The sequence below is a fragment of the Muntiacus reevesi genome, chromosome 1 (assembly GCF_963930625.1).
Source record: "Muntiacus reevesi chromosome 1, mMunRee1.1, whole genome shotgun sequence".
In the NCBI taxonomy this organism is placed as follows: Eukaryota; Metazoa; Chordata; class Mammalia; order Artiodactyla; family Cervidae; genus Muntiacus; species Muntiacus reevesi.
Window position 1 is genome coordinate 159,439,292 of NC_089249.1, and position 19,239 is coordinate 159,458,530.

General features: G+C 38.6%; 1 protein-coding gene and 1 pseudogene across 2 annotated transcripts in view; one reads left to right on the top strand and one right to left on the bottom strand.

Moving 5' to 3' along the window:
* The window catches only part of TESK2 (testis associated actin remodelling kinase 2), a 135,941-nt gene that overhangs the window by 72,286 nt on the left and 44,416 nt on the right, over positions 1-19,239 (top strand). The gene's annotated exons all lie outside the window — the stretch shown is intronic.
* LOC136152665 (BCL2/adenovirus E1B 19 kDa protein-interacting protein 3-like pseudogene) lies at positions 10,326-13,941 on the bottom strand (annotated as a pseudogene).

The window sequence follows — 19,239 nt, forward strand, 5'->3', positions numbered from 1 at the left end:
CTCTTAGCCTATTTTCAAGCTGTTAGTATAGGTTAGTTTGTTTTTAGAGGTACAAAAGCTGAGACAGAAGTATGCACCAAAGTTTTCCTTCATTATGAGATTTAAATTGGGAAGAATCCATCTCTTGGAACCCTAGGATTTTCACCAACTTGTGTCTTCAGGGGCTTAACCTCAGGAGGGAGGTGGCTGAGCAGATGAGCCTTTCGGTTTCCATCTCTGCTTCATCCAACCAGAGAAGCTGTTTTATATTGAACTTCCATCTAAGAGTTTTGCAGAAAAGATCTCCTACTCAAAAACAAAGAAAAAGTTGAAAATTGCTATATTGGTGATTTTGAAGGTGTATTTGGGGAAAAAAGGCTATCTGCATGTGCTGCCAGATGGTGGGCATCTGATTCTCTGGGCCTGAATTGGTTCTCTGCTGGCACAACTATTCTGTGCCCAGCATGAGTGAATGAGCTGAACCTTTGCAGTTTTATTTCTCTCTTTTCTTGACCCCAGCCTCCTTATTTCCTTTTTTCTTTTTATCTTTCTCCCTCCTAAGATTTCTAGTTGGAAGGAAGAGAGTGGCCCTGGTGAGACACAGAGGCAAGTAGATTTGTATATTTTGTTTTTGTGTATGTATTTTTTAAATACATGGATACAGTTAAGGTTGCTTTATCATCAGTTGCTCTAACTTATCAGTTGAAAAAAAGAACAATAAAGTGCTTTGTTGAGGGCAGGGACCGATAGTTTGGACCTCTTGTGAATAAGGTTGTTTATGCCAGGAAGTCTTATGCTCAAAGATCTGTAATCCAATTCTGTGCCCTGCTCACTTCCACTCCCCGATGGCCTTTTTGAGGACCTGTACCAAGATTTGTTCTCATACCTCTTTGTTATTCTTCGTGCCATGAGAAATTTAATATTTCTTTTAGACTCCTTGTTGACAATCTCATGTTTACTTCTTTTTAGGCCACATTCTGAATTTATTTTCCTATCTACCTATTTTTGTTCAGAATTAACTCCTCTTCAGAATCCGTTTGTAACAATATGATTGCCATTTTGTTAAAATGAAGAATATGCTTTCAAATCACCAAATATTTATTTAGAACTACTCAGTCCAACCCCATGCTAGGTAATACCATGGTGAATAGATGAGAAGTAGAGGGCTGTTATCTCCCAGATGGTCTCCTTAGGAAGCAAACTGTACACCTAGGAAACACTAATATCTACTAATGCTATGAGGGTGTGTCAGAATATTTTCCCAACCTCATTATTGAGATAGCAGTCTTTCTAGTTACCCATTATGAAAATCCCAAACTCATCTCTAGTTATTCCTTTTATTCCTTGCTTCTAATCAGAAACTAAGCTCTTGATTTTAAACCTTCAAAGACTTTAGCATCTTCTTCTTCCCCTATGCATCTGTCAGTTCAATCCTCTTCACTTTTGCCTTGAATGAATTATTCTTTTTGCCCTCCTTTTCACTCTTCCTGATACATAGCTCTAATTGTATAGCTTATACAAAGAGCTGGCTCATTGGGAAAGACCCTGATTCTGGGAAAGCAAAAGGAGAAGAGAAGGGAAGGCAAAAAAAAAAGAGAAGAAGGCAGCAGAGGATGAGTACATTAGATAGAATCATTGACTCAATGGACATGAATTTTAGCAAACTCCAGGAGATAGTGATGAACAGGGAAGCCTGGTGTGCTGCAATCTATGGAGTTACAAAGAATCGGACACACCTTAGTGACTGAACATTTCTTAAAAACTTCTTGTGGCTCCCATTTTATTTCAGAATTGAATCAGAAATTCTTTAGACAGATAGCTAATGTCTGCTCTGTTTTTCTAGCCTTATCTTCAGCTATTCTTATGCACATTCTTATGCACTCTGTGATTTCTTAATTGTGTTCTCTTGGACAAGTTATTTGACCTCTGGGCTTTGGTTTCCCCTTTTGTTAAATGAGGAGAATAGATCAGCTTAGAAATCATACTGAATTAATGTTGAATAGTTTTTAAATGATCAGGTTTGAAAAATATATTATCTCAGGGTGTGTTTGCATTGTCTGTGTGCACGTGTTGTTCAGAATAAATGGGGAGCATTTAAAAATGATGGGTTAAAGTTCCCCTTTTTGATTTTATCATTGTAATCCTAGTGAGTAACTAGGTGAAAGAGTGTCAATATAGCCGTCAAAGCAAATTTTGTAACGCTTGCACATTGGTGAGCGAGTGAGTGAGTGAAGTTGCTCAGTTGTGTCCGACTCTTTGCAACCCCATGGACTGTAGCCCACCAGGCTCTTCCATCCACATTGGTAAGGGGATCTTAATATTGTTTTTTCTTCTCTGTACTAAGGTAGAAAGTCTGATGGCTTATGAATTGAGTCTAAGTTCTAATTTCATATAACCAGAAAGTTTTTGTTTAAAATAAATGTAGAATAACCTTCAGTACTATTTATGTCATTGTCTGTGGATAGTGAAGTAGTATAACCCCAGAAAGAAGGTGATTTTTAAGAAATTTATTGAGATGTAATTGACATACAATGGAAGATGATTGTTAATGTAAACAATGGGTGCCAATTACTGAGCACCTATTATGGGCCTCTATTGATCATATTCCTATCCCACTCACATGTTTTACTTTTTAGATGTCTCCCATTCTCAGCAAATGGAATTACCATTCATCTATTAATTATGCCAAAACCCTAGGTGTCATCTTTAATATTTCTCCTTTATACCCTACTTTAAACCTTCAGGTAGTTTAGTATTATTTTTAAAATATGCCCTGAGTCTGACTACCACTTATTACCTCCATAGCCACCATTCTACTTCAACACCCTTAGTTGATCTCCCAGATTCCCCTCTTGCTCCATAGTAGCCAGATTGAACTTGAAAAAGGTAAATCAGATCATACCATCCTCTTCTGCTGAATTTCCTTCTATGACTTTTCGTCCCTCTTCAAATAAAGTCTAAACTCTTTGACGTTGAGATGCGTGCATACAAGACCTTAAATGAGTTGACCTATCTGCTTCTCTGACCTTATTTTCTTCTTTTTTTTTCAATGTAGACCATTTTTAAGGTCTTTATTGAATTTGTTACAATATTGCTTCTGTTTTATGTTTTTTTTCTGTGAGATTATGTTTTTTGGCTAGGGGGCATGTGGGATCTTAGCTCCCTGACCAGGGGTTGAACCTGCACCCCTTGCATTGGAAGGCAAAGTCTTAACCACTGGACCGCTAGGGAAGTCCCTAACCTTATTTCTGATCACTTTTTCCTAGTTTATGCCATCCTAACCACCCTCACTGGCCTTTTTGTTTCTCAGATACACCAACCTCTTTCATACTTCAGGGTCTTTGTACTTTCTTTTCCCTTTTCCTATAATGTCTTTGTTCCAGAATCATTTAGCCTGCTTCTTCTGAGATATCCCATCCTCAAAGAGACTTTTGTTGACTAGCCTGTCTAAAATAGCCATCCAGTATCACTCTTTACCCGCTCATTATTATGCTTTGTCTACATCATTCTTATCATCTTTGAAAATATCTTGTTTATTTGTTTACTTATTGTTTGTAGCCTTCAGATAGGGTGAGTTCCCTGAAGGTAGTGTGTATAGAAGCAGGTGATAGATAGAAGCAAGCCAGTTTGCATCACAGAAACCTATAAAACCTACAGTTCAGCTCTGGAACTGAAGGTGAATGTCAGGCTTGGGCTAAAAACAGGACTATTGAAAGTCTTTTCAGGAGTAACTGGGCCTAAAAGTCACCATCTCCATTCATTACAATTAATCAGTTAAGTCTCACCCACCTCAACAAGAGATGAATTTTTATTTTTGGAAAAAAATTGAATCATACATGCTTCAAGGTAAGCATCTAGTATGACAGCTGATGGAGAAGGAATGTTACCCTAAGAAGAGGGAAATGAAGGGACTGTCTGTATACCGAATGGTGAGACTCTTGAGACTTCTAGTCCTCTTCTATCCTTTTTGACTCTTAAGCAGGTAGGAAGCATCCCCATCCCACCCACACCTGCCAGGAAACTGGTGGATTTGGAGAAATTAAAGAGCCCCAAGTAAAAGAAGAAAACTTTGAAGTGTAACCAGGAAAAAAACTAATTATTATCTTCTAAATATACATCTTCTAGGAGAGGTTTGAGAAGGAGCTGCATCTATGAATGAGTGAGTGAGTGAAGTCGCTCAGTGTGTCTGACTCTTGATGACCCCATGGACTGTAGCCTACCAGGATCCTCAGTCCATTGGATTTTCCAGGCAAGAATACCGGAGTGGGTTGCTATTTCCTTCTCCAGGGGATCTTCCTGACCCAGGGATCGAACCTGGGTCTCCCACATTGTAGGCAGATACTTTACTGTCTGAGTGAATAGTATACCATAAAATAGGAATAGTTAGAGAGCCATAAAGATTCTTGAAAATTTTAAAATGTGATTTTATGTTTATATATAGTTTTATCTGATTATTTATTTATGGTTTTATTTAAAGTATTTGACTGGACTGCCAAGACGTTAAAGAGGAAATCATCCATTAATGGTGAAAAACCAAAGATGGAAAATAAGAGAGAAAAGAATTAAAAAGTAAAGGATCAATCTAGGAAGTCTGTTTTTGACTAATCCAAGAACATTTTCTACAACTAAGGGGCATGAACTTCCAAAGTGAAAGGGCCTCCTAAGTGCCCAGCATAATGAATGAAAAAAAAGACCCATCCCAGAGCATTTAGTTGTGAAATTTTAGAATATGGGTAATAAAAATAAGATTCTAAGCAGTTCCACAGCATAGGGGTGGAGAGAACCAGAGGCCATATAAAGGACTGAAAATTCAAATGGTATCAGACTTCTCAAAACCAGCTTTGGGGCCTTCCCTGTTGGTCCAGTGGTTAAGAATCCTCCTTGCAATGCAAGGGACACAGATTTGATTCCCCAGTCCGGGAAGATCCCACGTGCTTCGGAGCAACTAAGCCCATGGGCCACAACTACTGAGCCCATATACTGCAACTGCTGAACCCTTGCACCTAGAGCCTGTGCTCCTCAACAAGGGAAGCTACCATGACGAGCAGCCTGCACACTGCAGTGAAGAGTAACCCTCACTCGTGGAAACTAGAGAAAGTCCACATGCAGCAACAAAGACTCACAGTCAAAAAATAAATAAATCTTAAAAAAAAAAAAAAAAAAGACCAAAGAAACAGCTCTGGAAGCTCTACCAATAGAACAATGCTTTCTGAGAAAAATGATTTCTTACTTAGAATTCTATATCCAGTCAAACTACCAGTCAGGCATGAGAGTAAAGACATTTTCAGACATGCATGTTGTTGAAAATGTTACCTCTTGTGAGCTGTTTCTTATGAAGCTACTGGAGGATGTGTCTCATCAAAAGTAAGGGGGCAAACAAAACAACAAATAAAAATAAAAAGGCATAAGATCTGGAAAGAAGGGTGATAGCAAGTCCCAGGGTGACTGCTGGGCAATAGTCTAGAGAATAAGCAGTCTAAACTGGAGTGGGAGGATCAAGAACTTCAGGAGAGATATTGGGCAGTGGAGTTTGAGGAAAGAATTCATAGATTCCCAGATGTGTTTGATAGGATGGACATTCGTGTTCAGAAAAATTTTACAGTTCTACTGGAGGCTTTGGGAAGAATTCAGTTTAGTCAGTTGAGTCGCTCAGTCGTGTACGACCCTTTGTGACCCCATGAATCGCAGCACGCCAGGCCTCCCTCTCCATCACCAACTCCCAGAGTCTACCCAAACCCATGTCCATTGAGTCGGTGATGCCATCCAACCATCTCATCCTCTGTCGTCCCCTTCTCCTCCTGCCCTCAATCTTTCCCAGAATCAGGGTCTTTTCCAATCAGTCAGCTCTTCGCATCAGGTGGCCAAAGTATTCGAGTTTCAGCTTCAACATCAGTCCTTCCAATGAACACCCAGGACTGATCTCCTTTAGGATGGATTGGTTGGATCTCCTTGCAGTCCAAGGGACTTGCAAGAGTCTTCTCCAACACCACAGTTCAAAAGCATCAGTTCTTCGGCGCTCAGCTTTTTTCACAGTCCAACTCACACGTCCATACATGACCACTGGAAAAACCACAGCCTTGACTAGACGGACCTTTGTTGGCAAAGTAATGTCTCTGCTTTTTAATATGGTGTCTAGGTTGGTCATAACTTTCCTTCCAAGGAGTAAGCGTCTTTTAATTTCATGGCTGCAATCACGATCTGCAGTGATTTTGGAGCCCCCCAAAATAAAGTCAGCCTCTGTTTCCACTGTTGCCCCATCTATTTCCTATGAAGTGATGGGACTGGATGCCATGATCTTAGTTTTCTGAATGTTGAGCTTTAAGCCAACTTTTTCACTCTCCTCTTTCACTTTCATCAAGAGGCTCTTTAGTTCTTCTTCACTTTCTGCCATAAGGGTGGTGTCATCTGCATATCTGAGGTTATTGATATTTCTCCCGGCAATCTTTATTCTAGCTTGTGCTTCCTCCAGCCCAGCATTTCTCATGATGTACTCTGCATATAAGTCAAATAAGCAGGGTGACAATATACAGCCTTGACGTACTCCTTTTCCTATTTGGAACCAGTCGGTTGTTCCATGTCCAGTTCTGTTGCTTCCTGACCTGTATACAGGTTTCTCAAGAGGCAAGTCAGGTGGTCTGGTATTCCCATCTCTTTCAAAATTTTCCACAGTTTATTTTGATCCACACAGTCAAAGGCTTTGACATAGTCAATAAAGCAGAAATAGATGTTTTTCTGGAACTCTCTTGCTTTTTCAATGATCCAGTGGATGTTGGAAATTTGATCTCTGGTTCCTCTGCCTTTTCTAAAACCAGTTTGAACATCTGGAAGTTCACGGTTCACGTATTGCTGAAGCCTGGCTTGGAGAATTTTGAGCATTACTTTACTAGCATGTGAGATAAATGCAATTGTGTTGTAGTTTGAGCATTCTTTAGCATTGCCTTTCTTAGAGATTGAAATGAAAACTGACCTTTTCCAGTCCTGTGGCCAGTGCTGAGTTTTCCAAATTTGCTGGCATATTGAGTGCGGCACTTTCACAGCATCATCTTTTAGGATTTGAAATAGCTCAATTGGAATTCCATCACCTCCACTAGCTTTGTTTGTAGTGATGCTTCCTAAGGCCCACTTGACTTCACATTCCAGGATGCCTGGCTCTAGGTGAGTGATCACACCATCATGATTATCTGAGTCATGAAGATCTGTTTTGTATAGTTCTTCTGTGTATTCTTGCCACCTCTTCTTAATCTCTTCTGCTTCTGTTAGGTCCATACCATTTCTGACCTATATTGAGCCCATCTTTGCATGAAATGTTCCCTTGGTATCTCTGATTTTCTTGAAGATCTCTAGTCTTTCCCATTCTGTTGTTTTCCTCTATTTCTTTGCACTGATCACTTTGCATTGAGGAAGGCTTTCTTATCTCTCCTTGCTATTCTTTGGAACTCTGCATTCAAATGGGTATATCTTTCCTTTTCTCCTTTGCTTTTTGCTTCTCTTCTTTTCACAGCTATTTGTAAGGCCTCCTCAGACAGCCATTTTGCTTTTTTGCGTTTCTTTTTCTTGGGGATGGTCTTGATTCCTGTCTCCTGTACAATGTCACGAACCTCTGTCCATAGTTCATCAGGCACTCTATCAGATCTAGTCCCTTAAATCTTTTTCTCACTTCCACTCTATAGTCATAAGGGATTTGATTTAGGTCATACCTGAGTGGTCTAGTGGTTTTCCCCACTTTCTTCAATTTCAGCCTGAATTTAGCAGTAAGGAGTTCATGATCAATGGTAGGCATATAGTCCATGGGTTGCAAAGAGTCGGACACGACTGAATGACTTTCACTTTAACTTTCATATAGTAACTAAGCAAATGAAAAATTAGGCAAAACATTAAAAATTATGCAGGAAATAAGTGTAATCATAATACACTATTTGGCTTAATAGTGATATAATCAGTTATAAAAGTGCAAATGCTGAGTTTTCATTTGCTTCTCCTCAATATTGATTTTACCCAAAATTGTCTTAATAGTATTGGAAAGGAAGTAATTTAAGAGGGTGAAACCCTCAGCTTTCACCCTGGTAAGTCAGTAGGTCAGAAAGAGCAGTGCTAGTATGTTAGTTAGCTAGAGCTATGTTGGTAAATAGAAGTAACAGCTTAAAGAGTTGTTACTTAGAGGAGTAAGATTTAGTAATGATATGGGGAGCCTGGGGTACTTATTATTTTTCATCATGTAGCTATTTGAAGCTATTTAAGTTATAAATGATCTTCCCTCATGGCTCAGCTAGTAAGGAGTCCACCTGTAATGTGGGAGACCTGGATTCGATCCCTGGGTTGGGAAGATCCCCTGGAGAAAGAAAAGGCTACCCACTCCAGTATTCTGGCTTAGAGAATTCCATGGACTGTATAGTCCATGGGGTCGCAAAGAGTTGGACACGACTGAGCAACTTTCACTTTCACTTTCAAGTTATAACTGGGCTTCCCTGGTGGCTCAGATGGTAAAGAATCTGCCTGCAGTGCAGGAGACCCAGATTCAATCCTGGGTTGGGAAGATCTCCTGGAGAAGGGAATGGCTACCCACTCTAGTATTCTTGCCTGGAGAATTCCATGGACAGAGGAGCTGCAGTCCACGGGGTCACAAAGAATCGGACTCGACTGAGTGACTAACACTTTCACTTTCAAATTATAACTGAGGAAAGTTAAGTTAGGAGGTAATTGCAGTAGTTGCAGTTGGGCTTCCCTGATAGCTCAGTTGGTAAAGAATCCACCTGCGTTCCTGGAGACCCTGGTTCGATTCCTGGGTCGGGAAGATCCTCTGGAGAAGGGAAAGGCTACCCACTCCAGTATTCTGGCCTGGAGAATTCCATAGTCCATGGAGTCACAAGGAGTCAGACACGACTGAGGGACTTTCACTTTCACTTTTCTTTCAGAGAGAGCTTGGATTAGGGTGGCAGTGAAGGTGCAAAGAAGTCATTGGATTCTGGATATTTTTGAAAGTACAGGCAATAGAATTTTCTAATGGATTGGGTGTGAGATATTAGCACAAAGAAGGAGTTGTCTAGAATGACTCTTATTTAGATTTTTGACTTTCATGACTGGGAGAATTGAATTTCCAGTATATATCCTGGGGAAGACTGTAGGGGACAGGTTTGGGGATAGGAGATCTGGAGATAATCAAGTTGGGTAAACATGTCTGGAATTTAGAGGAGATGTTCAGGATGATTTTATCACTTAATAGTTAGGGGACCTTAGATAAGTCATACAACCTCTATAACCTCAGTTTTCTCATCTGTGAAGTAGAAAATAATAATAGTATTACTGTACCAGGTTGGTGGTGGTGCTAAAAATTCAGCCTCTGTGCAGTGGTGCTGAATCAAATCTTGGAGACAGTTTTGCGAAAAGGAATAGCTGAAAAGGAGTAGCTTTATTGCTTTGCCAGGCAAAGAGGGACACAGGAGGCTCATGCTCTGAAAAAAACTGTGTCCCAACCCAGGGAGATTTGGTGAGTTTTATAGGAATGGTTCAAGGGCAGGGTTGCTGATAAGGATCAAGGTGTGTGCAGGGCTTGTACTCCTTTTATCTGGCCTTAGGTGGTCTTCTCTTGGTCTTCTAGAGGTTAATCAAACTATGATCTCCTCTGGAATGAAGAATGCTAACATCTTCCACTTGTTGGAGATTTTAATTCTGTAGAACGGCTCAAAGATACTATGTTTTATCTCTTGAGGTGGAACCAGGACCCTGCCCCAAGACTGCTCTTTGTTTCTCTCTCTCTCTTTTCTAGTTTAAAATAATTTTTTATTGCCCAGGATATTTTTTATTGTGTCTTCTTTTGTTTATTTTCTTTTCTTTTATTTTTTTATTTTTTTTTTTAATTTATTTTCTTTTTTAATAAGTATAAATTCAAACTTGCCTTTGTCTTGAAAAACAACAAAGCTTTTACATCACTTGCTAACCTGGTCTCATTTAAAAAGAAAGATAGAAATTATCTTGCAAGAGTAAAATTTGTATCATGAATGATATAGGTCTAAGTCTAGTTGTACTAAAAGGAAACAACCACATTGTTGACAAAATCATAATTTGCTGGTAGTATTTGCAGAAAAAAATCCCTTGCAAATTTCTAAACAACAGTAAAGTTTGTTAAGAAATTCCTAAGTGTTTTTTTTTAGGTCAAAAAGAGAACGAGATTAGTAAAACTTGATGCCTCGGAGTTTGAATAAAATAATGGATTTGAGAATTACTGGAACTACTTGGATATATAAAAACAGGGTGTAGGTTGGGTCATGCTCACAATGGTCTCAAGTTCAAATAAACTACTGACAATACACACTTCACAAGTCACACGCTTTCCCAGGGGCTCTTTTCCTTCAGTAGGTACTGGCAGTAATTGTGGTTAGTCATTTTCCAATGTAGGTGCCTAGCTCCAAAGCCAAAACATGGCAAAGGAAGAGAGATGGAATGAATATCTTAAGAAATTGTGCAGAGAAAGAAAATTTCCCCCTTTTTCATGGCTCTACTTTTCCTCATGCTTAAGGAAATGGAATATTTAGGGTGCCTTAGTGAGACTCCTTAGGTGAAATGTTTTCAGGTCTGCTAGACCAGCTGGACACCCAGTCTGCGATTTTCTTCAGTGCACCCATATCTTTCTCTCCGGCAGTTTCTTCTGACTGAGAGCTACGGTCCCCGCTGCTGTGTTTCCCAACAGACATGATCTCCCCCTCACTGCTGTTGCAGTGAGAACTGTCTCTTGAACTACTCCGTTTGAATTCATGTTGTGCATCCAAAAGAATCTTCTCCATGTCTCCATTGTGGATAGAGGATGAGGAGGGTACATGTTTTAGCCCCCCATTTTCCCCATTGTTAAAATCATTGCCATTGCTACTCTTCCTGGGGAGCTGCACCGAGGAACTGTTGAGGCTGGCTGGCAGAGGCAGAGACTGTTCACCTTCCACACAGTTGTTATTGTTGTGGGGGTGCGGAGGCTGTTGGGGCAGCTGGAAGAGCTGCAGCTGCAGGAGGATGGGTAGCAACACTATCCTTTGTTTCCTGACTGCTCCTCCCTTGTCTCAGCATCCCCTCCCTTCCCAGATTAGCAACTGTCTGAAAGGCTTGTGTGCCCAGGGTCCTGCTTGCTTTTATGGAGATGATTAAATGAAATAATGTCCACAAACAACTTATCACAATGCAAGGCACTAAATCTTAACTTTAATTTTTTATTATTGTTGCTCTTATAATCATCTGAAGCATTATATATTGAGGCTGTATAGCATAAAGCTTAAGAGTTAAGGATTCAAACAATAAACAGATAACTTGTTAAGCAAAAAAAAAAAAAAAAGTTAAGGATCTACTTCTGACTGCCACTTAATCGGTCTTCATATCTGTAAAATGGAGAGAGTAATAGTACCTACTACCTATATCTTCATAAAGATTAAATGAGGTAACTCCTGTAAAGTATTTAAAGTGTCTGATACATAAGTGCTCCCTAAATGTTATCTACTATTATCATTATTTGTCTGTGAGCTCGTTAAAGAAGGATTTATTTATGTTTATTTCTATGGCCCCTACTTGATCCTTATTGCCTGGCACTGTGCTTATATATATGTGACAGGCAGTGAAAAAAAAAAAGAATTAAGTTTTCTGTTTATCTTTGGAGAGTACAAGTATTTGCACATTGTATTTCTTGATACATGCTTGTTGGGTTGAATTGGGGAAGAAATAAATCATTGGGAGAGTGTTGTTTCAAAAGTATGTTCACATAAGTTGAAGTTTGTGTTTATATTTTGCTATTTTGGCATGAATTTATGAGTGATTGTAGGCTAAAGGATAAATTTGGGAAGGAGGAAGAAGCTTTTTCAGTGCTTGGGGAGACAATCTATATACTTGGGTTTGTGGATTTTAGTTCTCTTCTGAACTTCCTGGATTTACAAACAAAAAGCATGTTGGGGACATTTTGAAGTCACTGCCCATATATTAATAGCTCTGCCTTTGTTGGGAGACTTGGTATTTTGCTGCTTGCATGACTGTTTTGAGCAATATGGTTTAAAATTTTCTGTGAAATAAAATGCAGAATGAATTCATTCTTGGTCTCATTTTACTTTCAGTTGTTATTCAAGATAGAGGATATTTTTCTCTCAGAAATCTGGGATGTTTTTATGTTTATTAAATTGGTATAATATTTATAAACAAACAGATCTCATTTTAACTTTTTAGACATTTGTATTGTTTTACTAAGAAAAAGTAAAATTTGAACACGAACTTGATTGGTCCTTTTGTTATTATATGTAGTGCTATTGACATAATCTAGTGATGGCTGAGGCATGTTTATTCTGCCTTTAGCGATCTTAAAATTGGACTATAAAAGCTGTGGGCAGAAAAGACAAAGCCAGGCTGAACCAGCTCTGCTCAGTGTCACCTGATGTGAGCTCTGGTGGTTAATGTCAGTTCAGCTGAGTTTTCCTTATGAGTTTTCATATCTAGGACCCAGTACAACCAGTTTTCCATGATGTAGTACCTCTAAAACACGTTTCAACTCCAGCAAGCCTTAATTACCCAAGGATATTACTCCTTTTTTTATGGGTTTTGGATTCATAGCTCTTTTGGGACTTGAGATTTGAGCCATTTCCGTCTCTTCTCCTTTTTGGTTATTGGTAATTTTTTCTAGTCCAAGAGAGAGTGTTGGTATCTTTGCTTTATTTGGGAGTAAAATGCAAAGCAGTTCCTTTTAGTGCCACACGTTACAGCTTAGTGGAATCTGGTGGAGTATGTTCCAGGGCCTTGCCTTCCAAAATTATGTGAGGAAATAAGATAAAAATATATTCAAACTTCTGGAAAAACTTTTTTTTTTTTTTTTTTAAAGTAAACCAGTCTAAGTAAGTTTCGAATGCAGACCTTTTAGAAAGCATTTTATTATAAAAATCATGCCCACATTCTAATATTTTGCTATAAGTTTATTTCAGGCCTCTTAATTGTTTTTACCAAACTTTGGAGTCAGACATTTTTCCGGAAAGACCAGTACAGGTCAGAAAAACTTTTGTAATAAGAGTGCTGTTTTTACTGATCAAAGTTGGCAGTAGAAAGGCTTGTAAAGCAAACTAGTCAGATTTTCATTGGTTTGCAGATACATAGTTCTTTTTTTATGAATCAAAAATAAAATTATTCTTGATTTAGTGGCCTTTTTCATACATACTGATTATCACAGAACAAAACATAGGCTTTTGAGCAAAATGGATCCAATTTCCAGTACCTTCCTTAGTCTTTGTCAAGTCACTTAAATACTCTGAATCTTATTTTCCTAGATGATAAAATAGGGGTGATTTCATATTAGGTAGTACTTATAAAACACCTAGCACAGTTTCCAAGTATATTGTAGGTGAGCAGTACAGAGTAATTTTCTCGACAGCTTCGACGCAATGGCTGGATTTCTCTTCCTAGGTCCTGTTATGCAGAATTGAAGAGGTCCCAGTCGAAATAGTAGTATCAGTGTTTTGTTTTGTTTTTTAGAAGAAGGATAGATGTGTTTTAGACTGTTACCATACCTCTTCCTTATTATTCTATTTAGGTAATAAACTTTTGAGAAGGGATAACATTTAAACATTTAACTGTGAGCTTTATACATGACTTTGAGTTCAATAAATATTTGACCTACTAAATGTAAATATCACCAAGGAAAATAACGTTCTTATTTTCCTTATGCTTCTTTACAAAGAGTCAAAGCCCAAAGTCTATCTTAGATCTGTGAACATTATAACATAAAATAGTGACCCTTAGATTTTTTTGATTGTTAGTTTTCTAGGACTGCTGTAGCAAATTGCCACAAACCTAATGGCTTAAAATAACAGAAAACTATTATCTTACAGATCTTAGTGGGCTAAATTCAAGGAGGGCTGTATTCCTTTCTGAAGGCTCCAGGGCAGAATCTATTTTCTTACTTTTTTCAGCTTCTAGCGACTGTTTTGCATTCCTTGGCTTGTAGTCCCGTTCCATCGTCAAAGCCTGTAGGGACCCGTTGCGTCTTTGTCATATTGTAGCCCTCTGATACTGACTCTTATGCCTCCCTCTTTCCTCCTTTGAAGAACACTGCACCCACTTTGCTAATCCAGGATAATCTCCCTAATTTAAAGTCAACTGATTAGCAGCCTTAATTCCATCTGAAGTTTTTTTAATTTATTCTACTTGCCATCTAACATAGTCACAGGTTCTAGGGATTAGGACATGGACATCTTTGGATATCTTCTGTCTACCATGGAATCCATTAGGAAAACATTTTTGAGCCCATCCCAGGTGCTACTATCAACCCATATTAAATATTAGTAAACATTTCTGTTTGTTGTATTAAAAAAAGTAAAAATTTCAATTTTCTTCCCATACTTCAACAAATAATCTCTCTCATTCCCCAGTTTTGAAGACTGATGGCTAAGAGTAGAGTCTTGAAAGGTTCTGCCTTGCAGTAAGAATTTTAACTTTTAATTGGACTCTAAATATTTACTGAACACTAATTATGAACAAGGCAGTGTTTTGGGTATATATAGAGAAAGAAAACTATAAGGTGTATTTAGTCCATGTGGGCTAACTTAAAATCTTATTGGCTTAAATGCTGTTTCTTACTCATATTCTAATCCAGTGCATGTTGGTGGAGGTTGAAGGGTGGGGGGGCCCTTTTAACCTAGGACAGGGCCTCAGATTCCTCTGTTGGATCTTGTGCATCTGCTGGCAGATGAAGAAAGTATGGAGGATGATGTTGAGGTTTTTAATGGGACAGGTCTGAAAATGATATAATCACTTCTGTCCCTGTACCACTGGCCAGAACTCAGTGTTATGGTCTTAATCAGCTGGGAAATGTAGGCTACTTCAAGAGGAAAAGGGAAGTTAACAAGTAACCATCTCTTCCATACTCTTCTATCTCTGCCCTCAAGAATCCTCTAACTGAGTGGAAAAGGTGGACATAGCTAAAACATGTAGAAGGCAAGCCTGGTTAGTGTTACAGTAGAAGTTTAAATAGAGTAATTTGAGTGTATAGGGAAGAGAAAGATTAATTTTGATGAGAATGATGGATTTATTCCAGCAACAAAATGGAAGTGGAAGTGGGAGAATTCAGGACATATTTAGGAGAAGCTGGTTATGTAACTACAGTAAAACATAGAGAATGCAGATGGATGTAATAGATTAAGAAAGAGAGATTTGGGTTAGATCATTCAGGCTGTTGAATAACATGCTAAGGAGTTTGGACTTATATCAGGAGCTCTGAGCTGCCACAACAATTTTTTGAGTAGCCAATAGCTTCTTTTTTTTTTTAAGTTTTTATTTTTTTTATTTTTATTATTTTTTTTCTTTTTATTAGTTGGAGGCTAATTACTTTACATGAGTAGCCAATAGCTTCTTAAGTGAACAGGTTGTGTCTTACTCATTTTTATATCCTCTTTATAACTTTACGGAAAGATATTTTAACATCGTGGTTAAGAGCACAGACTTTGGGAATTCCCTGGTGGTCCAGGGGTTAGGACTCCATGCTTGCACTTCAGGGGCCCTGGATTTGATCCCTGGTAGGGGGAACTAAGATCCCCCAAGCCACATGGCACGCCCTCCTCCCCGCAAAAAAAAAAACAAAACAAAATCACAGACTTTGGAACCCACTGTTTAGATTTGACTTCTGACTCTGCCACTTATTAGCTGTGTGACTTTGGACAAATCACTTAATTTCTCTGAGCCTCATTTTCTTCATCAATGTGATCAGGTTAATAAAAGTATTACTTCTTTGGGTTATTATGAGGATTAAATGAATATAACATAAAGTGCTTAGAACAATGCCTAGACCGTAAGCGCTCTTTGAGTTAGTTCTTAATAATTGTTATGATTGTTACTGGTGCCTGGCACATAGTTGGCACTCAGTAATATTTGAGTGGTCAGAATTGTGTTTTAAATTATATATATAAAAAAAATTATCCAGCAAGTGTTTATATACTGTCGTATGCCACTCGAGAGTGCTTTTAGAAGCTTATGGTCTCCTAAGGGAAATATAAGGCATATTATGAAACAGTTAAAGGTAGAAAATTATGATAATGTGGCAGTGTGGTGTAGATGGAGTGCCTTGGTAATTCAGAAGCATGCTATTTCAGAAATACTTCTACTTAGAGCCAGATTTGTTTTGAGGAAAGGAAATGAGCTTTGGGGCAGAATATAACTCTGTGAAAATGAAGGGTGGGGCATTCTAAACATTGGAAACAGTCTGAGGAAAAAAGCTAAGTTATGGAAAAGTGTGGTTATGATAGTTTATGGGGAATGGTAAATCATTCTACAGGAAAGACAGGATAATTAAGTCTCTGGTCAAACTCTAGTTTACCAGTAGTATCACAGTTGGGAATTTCCTGTAATAGTCTTAGTAACTTTAGAGTAGTGATCAGCTAGCTGTCTTTGTTCTAGACAGAGCCTTGCTACTCAATATATGCTCCATAGACCAGGCAGCATTAGGATCACCTGGGAGCTTTTTAGAAATTCAGAATTTCAGTTCTCCCCCTGATTTATAGAATCAAACTCTTCAGTTTACACAGCTTCTGAGTGATCTGTTTCCATATTAAAATTTAGGAAGCACTGGTTTAAAAGACAGTGCAAATGTGTATGTAATATGAAATTAAAAATAACAAATTTGAGTAATCTGTCACTCAGTTTCAAGTATATCCATTAAGAAAATGTCCCCTTTCTGAGCTAAGTAATTTAAGCTTGCATGATTTTGGGTGGTGGTAGTGGAGAATAAGAATCATTCATATTGTAATTTTTTTTTAAGATCCTGTCTCTTACCAAGAAAGATTTTCAGCTTTGGCCACAGTTTAGATTTTTATTAAAGTAGCAATAAAAATTTCAGTGAAAACTTACTGTTGATATATTAAATGCATTTTTAGGCATAAATCACTTCCCTATTAAGGATGAGTAATATTTCCCTTTTAAAAGTATATGCTAAAAAATAAAAGTATATGCTTTTTATAGCAACTTGAATGATTAACACTGCTCAAGCTCTTCTTCCAATAGAAAGCTAATGCCTGTCTCAGCTTGCCAGCTCTTTAACACCATTTTTGATGTGGTGGTGGTGGTGGTGGAAAGGAAATGAGGTTGAGGAGGTCTAGCAGAAAAGTTTCACGTAGAAGTAGAATTGTGCGACACCACTATGATGTTTTGATGTGAGTAGGGAGTGGGGAAGATTGTCACACGAAGCCAGTGCCTGCCTGAACGTGTCGTCTGTGACATCTCCGTGGGTGGTGTGGTGATGGTGATGGTGGGTCTGAGGGGGTGGGAAGCAAGGGTAAATCATACTCAAACCAAGTACTTTCAGTTTCTAGATGACGTTTATAACTTTAGAATGTAGCCATTGTTTTGCTAATAGAATCCTATTGCCTCCCTTCTATACAAATATTTGATGAAATAAAATAAATACCTCTTGGTTTTCTAGTCTTGTACCTGCCTCTAAATGTTCTTTCTTATAAAACGAGTTTACGTTATGAAACTAATTTGGTGATTATTGCCTTTTCATTCAAGAAATACTTGTTTAGCATCTTATGTGCAAAGCATTGTGTGTATACAGAAATAAATTAGATGAGTTCTGTACTCTTAAAAGTCTTCCTTCCTTATGTTCCGATCTGGAGAAGTCAGAAAGGTTAAAAGAGTAATAGCTAACATTCTCTAGTGCATATTATGTTCTAAGAGCTCAAGTTATTTTAATCCTCACAATAACCATATAGGTTAGATAATACCAACATTTCCATTTTGCATGTGGAAAAAACCTGAAATACGGAGAGGTCGTCAGTAAGCAGAGCCAGGATTCAAATCCAAGCGGTCAGACTCCAGACCTTGGACCTCTTGATTTATGCTAATGAGCAATCTTGCAAAGAAGGATATTAGCAGTGCTGGGAGCCAGGAAGAAAGAGAAAGAGTACTAATGTTAACTGAAGGCATCCTAAAGATCATTGTAGAGAAAATGAAATTTTAGCTGATCCTAGAAGGATAATTTTCAGTAAGTAAATGAAGTCTTCCAACTCAGGGAGGAGCTTGAAGTTAAGTTTCCAGGTCATAAACATAATTCATGCCCTTCAACAAATCTTTACTGAGATCTTGCTTACTGTGTGTAAGATACTATACTAGGTACTAGAAATGCAGAGACAAATGAAACTCTGAATCTTCCACAGTAAGGAAAGTTACAGAAAGAGTTATGTGGGCAGAAGGCAGGTTATAATGAGTTTAGGAACAAAGGAAGGTTAAAGATATGTAGATAGTGTATGTAAAGTGAAAGTGTTAGTCACTCAGTTGTGTCCGCTTGGACTGTAGCCACGAAGATCTCCAAGGGAGCTTCCCAGCGCAGGGATTGAACCCAGGTCTCTTGCATTGCAGGCAGATTCTTTACCAGCTGAGCCATCAGGGAAGCCCAAGAATATAGAAGTGGGTAGCCTATCTCTTCTCCAGCAGATCTTCCTGACCCAGGAATCAAACCAGGGTCTCTTGTGTTGCAGGCAAATTCTTTACCAGCTGAGCTACCAGGGAAGCCAAATAGTGTGAAGATATGTATGTAAAGTGAAAGTGTTAAGTCTCCCAGTTGTGTCCGACTCTTTGTGACTGCATGGACTGTCACCCGCCAGGCTGCTCTGTCCATGGAATTCTCCAGGCAAGAATGCTGGAATGGGTTGTCATTTTCTCTTCCAGGGGATCTTCCCAACCCAGGGATTGAACCCTTGTCTCCTGCATTGCAGGCAGATTCTTTACTGTCTTAACCACTAGGGAAGCCCTATAGTATATGTAACCTACTCTTAAAGGTTGGTTACAAATGCAAAGAATGACTTAGGATCATATTTTAGAGATGGGGCTTTGTTTTTGTTGTTTTGATCACTCAGTCCTGTCCAACTCTTTTGCAACCCCATGGACTGTAGCCCACCAGGCTCCTCTTTCCATGAGATTTTCCAGGCAAGAATACTGGAGTGCCATTAGAAACTTATTTCCTCCTCCAGGAGATCTTCCTGACCCAAGGATCGAACCCACATCTCCACAGCTCCTGGATTGCAGGCAGATTCTTTACTGTTGAACCACTAGAGAGGGGACAAGGGAAGCATTTTTTAAGATGAGTAAATTTAAATATATTTGTAGGATAGAAGCAGAGGAAAGGGAGAAATGGGTGAAGAATAAGGCTCATGGGAAAGTGTGAGCTTCCAAAGATAAGCTAGAATACATCATGGAAAGTTTCAAATGCTGTGGTAAGGAATTTTGACTTTATTCTATAGGCAGAAGGGAGCCATTGAAGGTTTATAA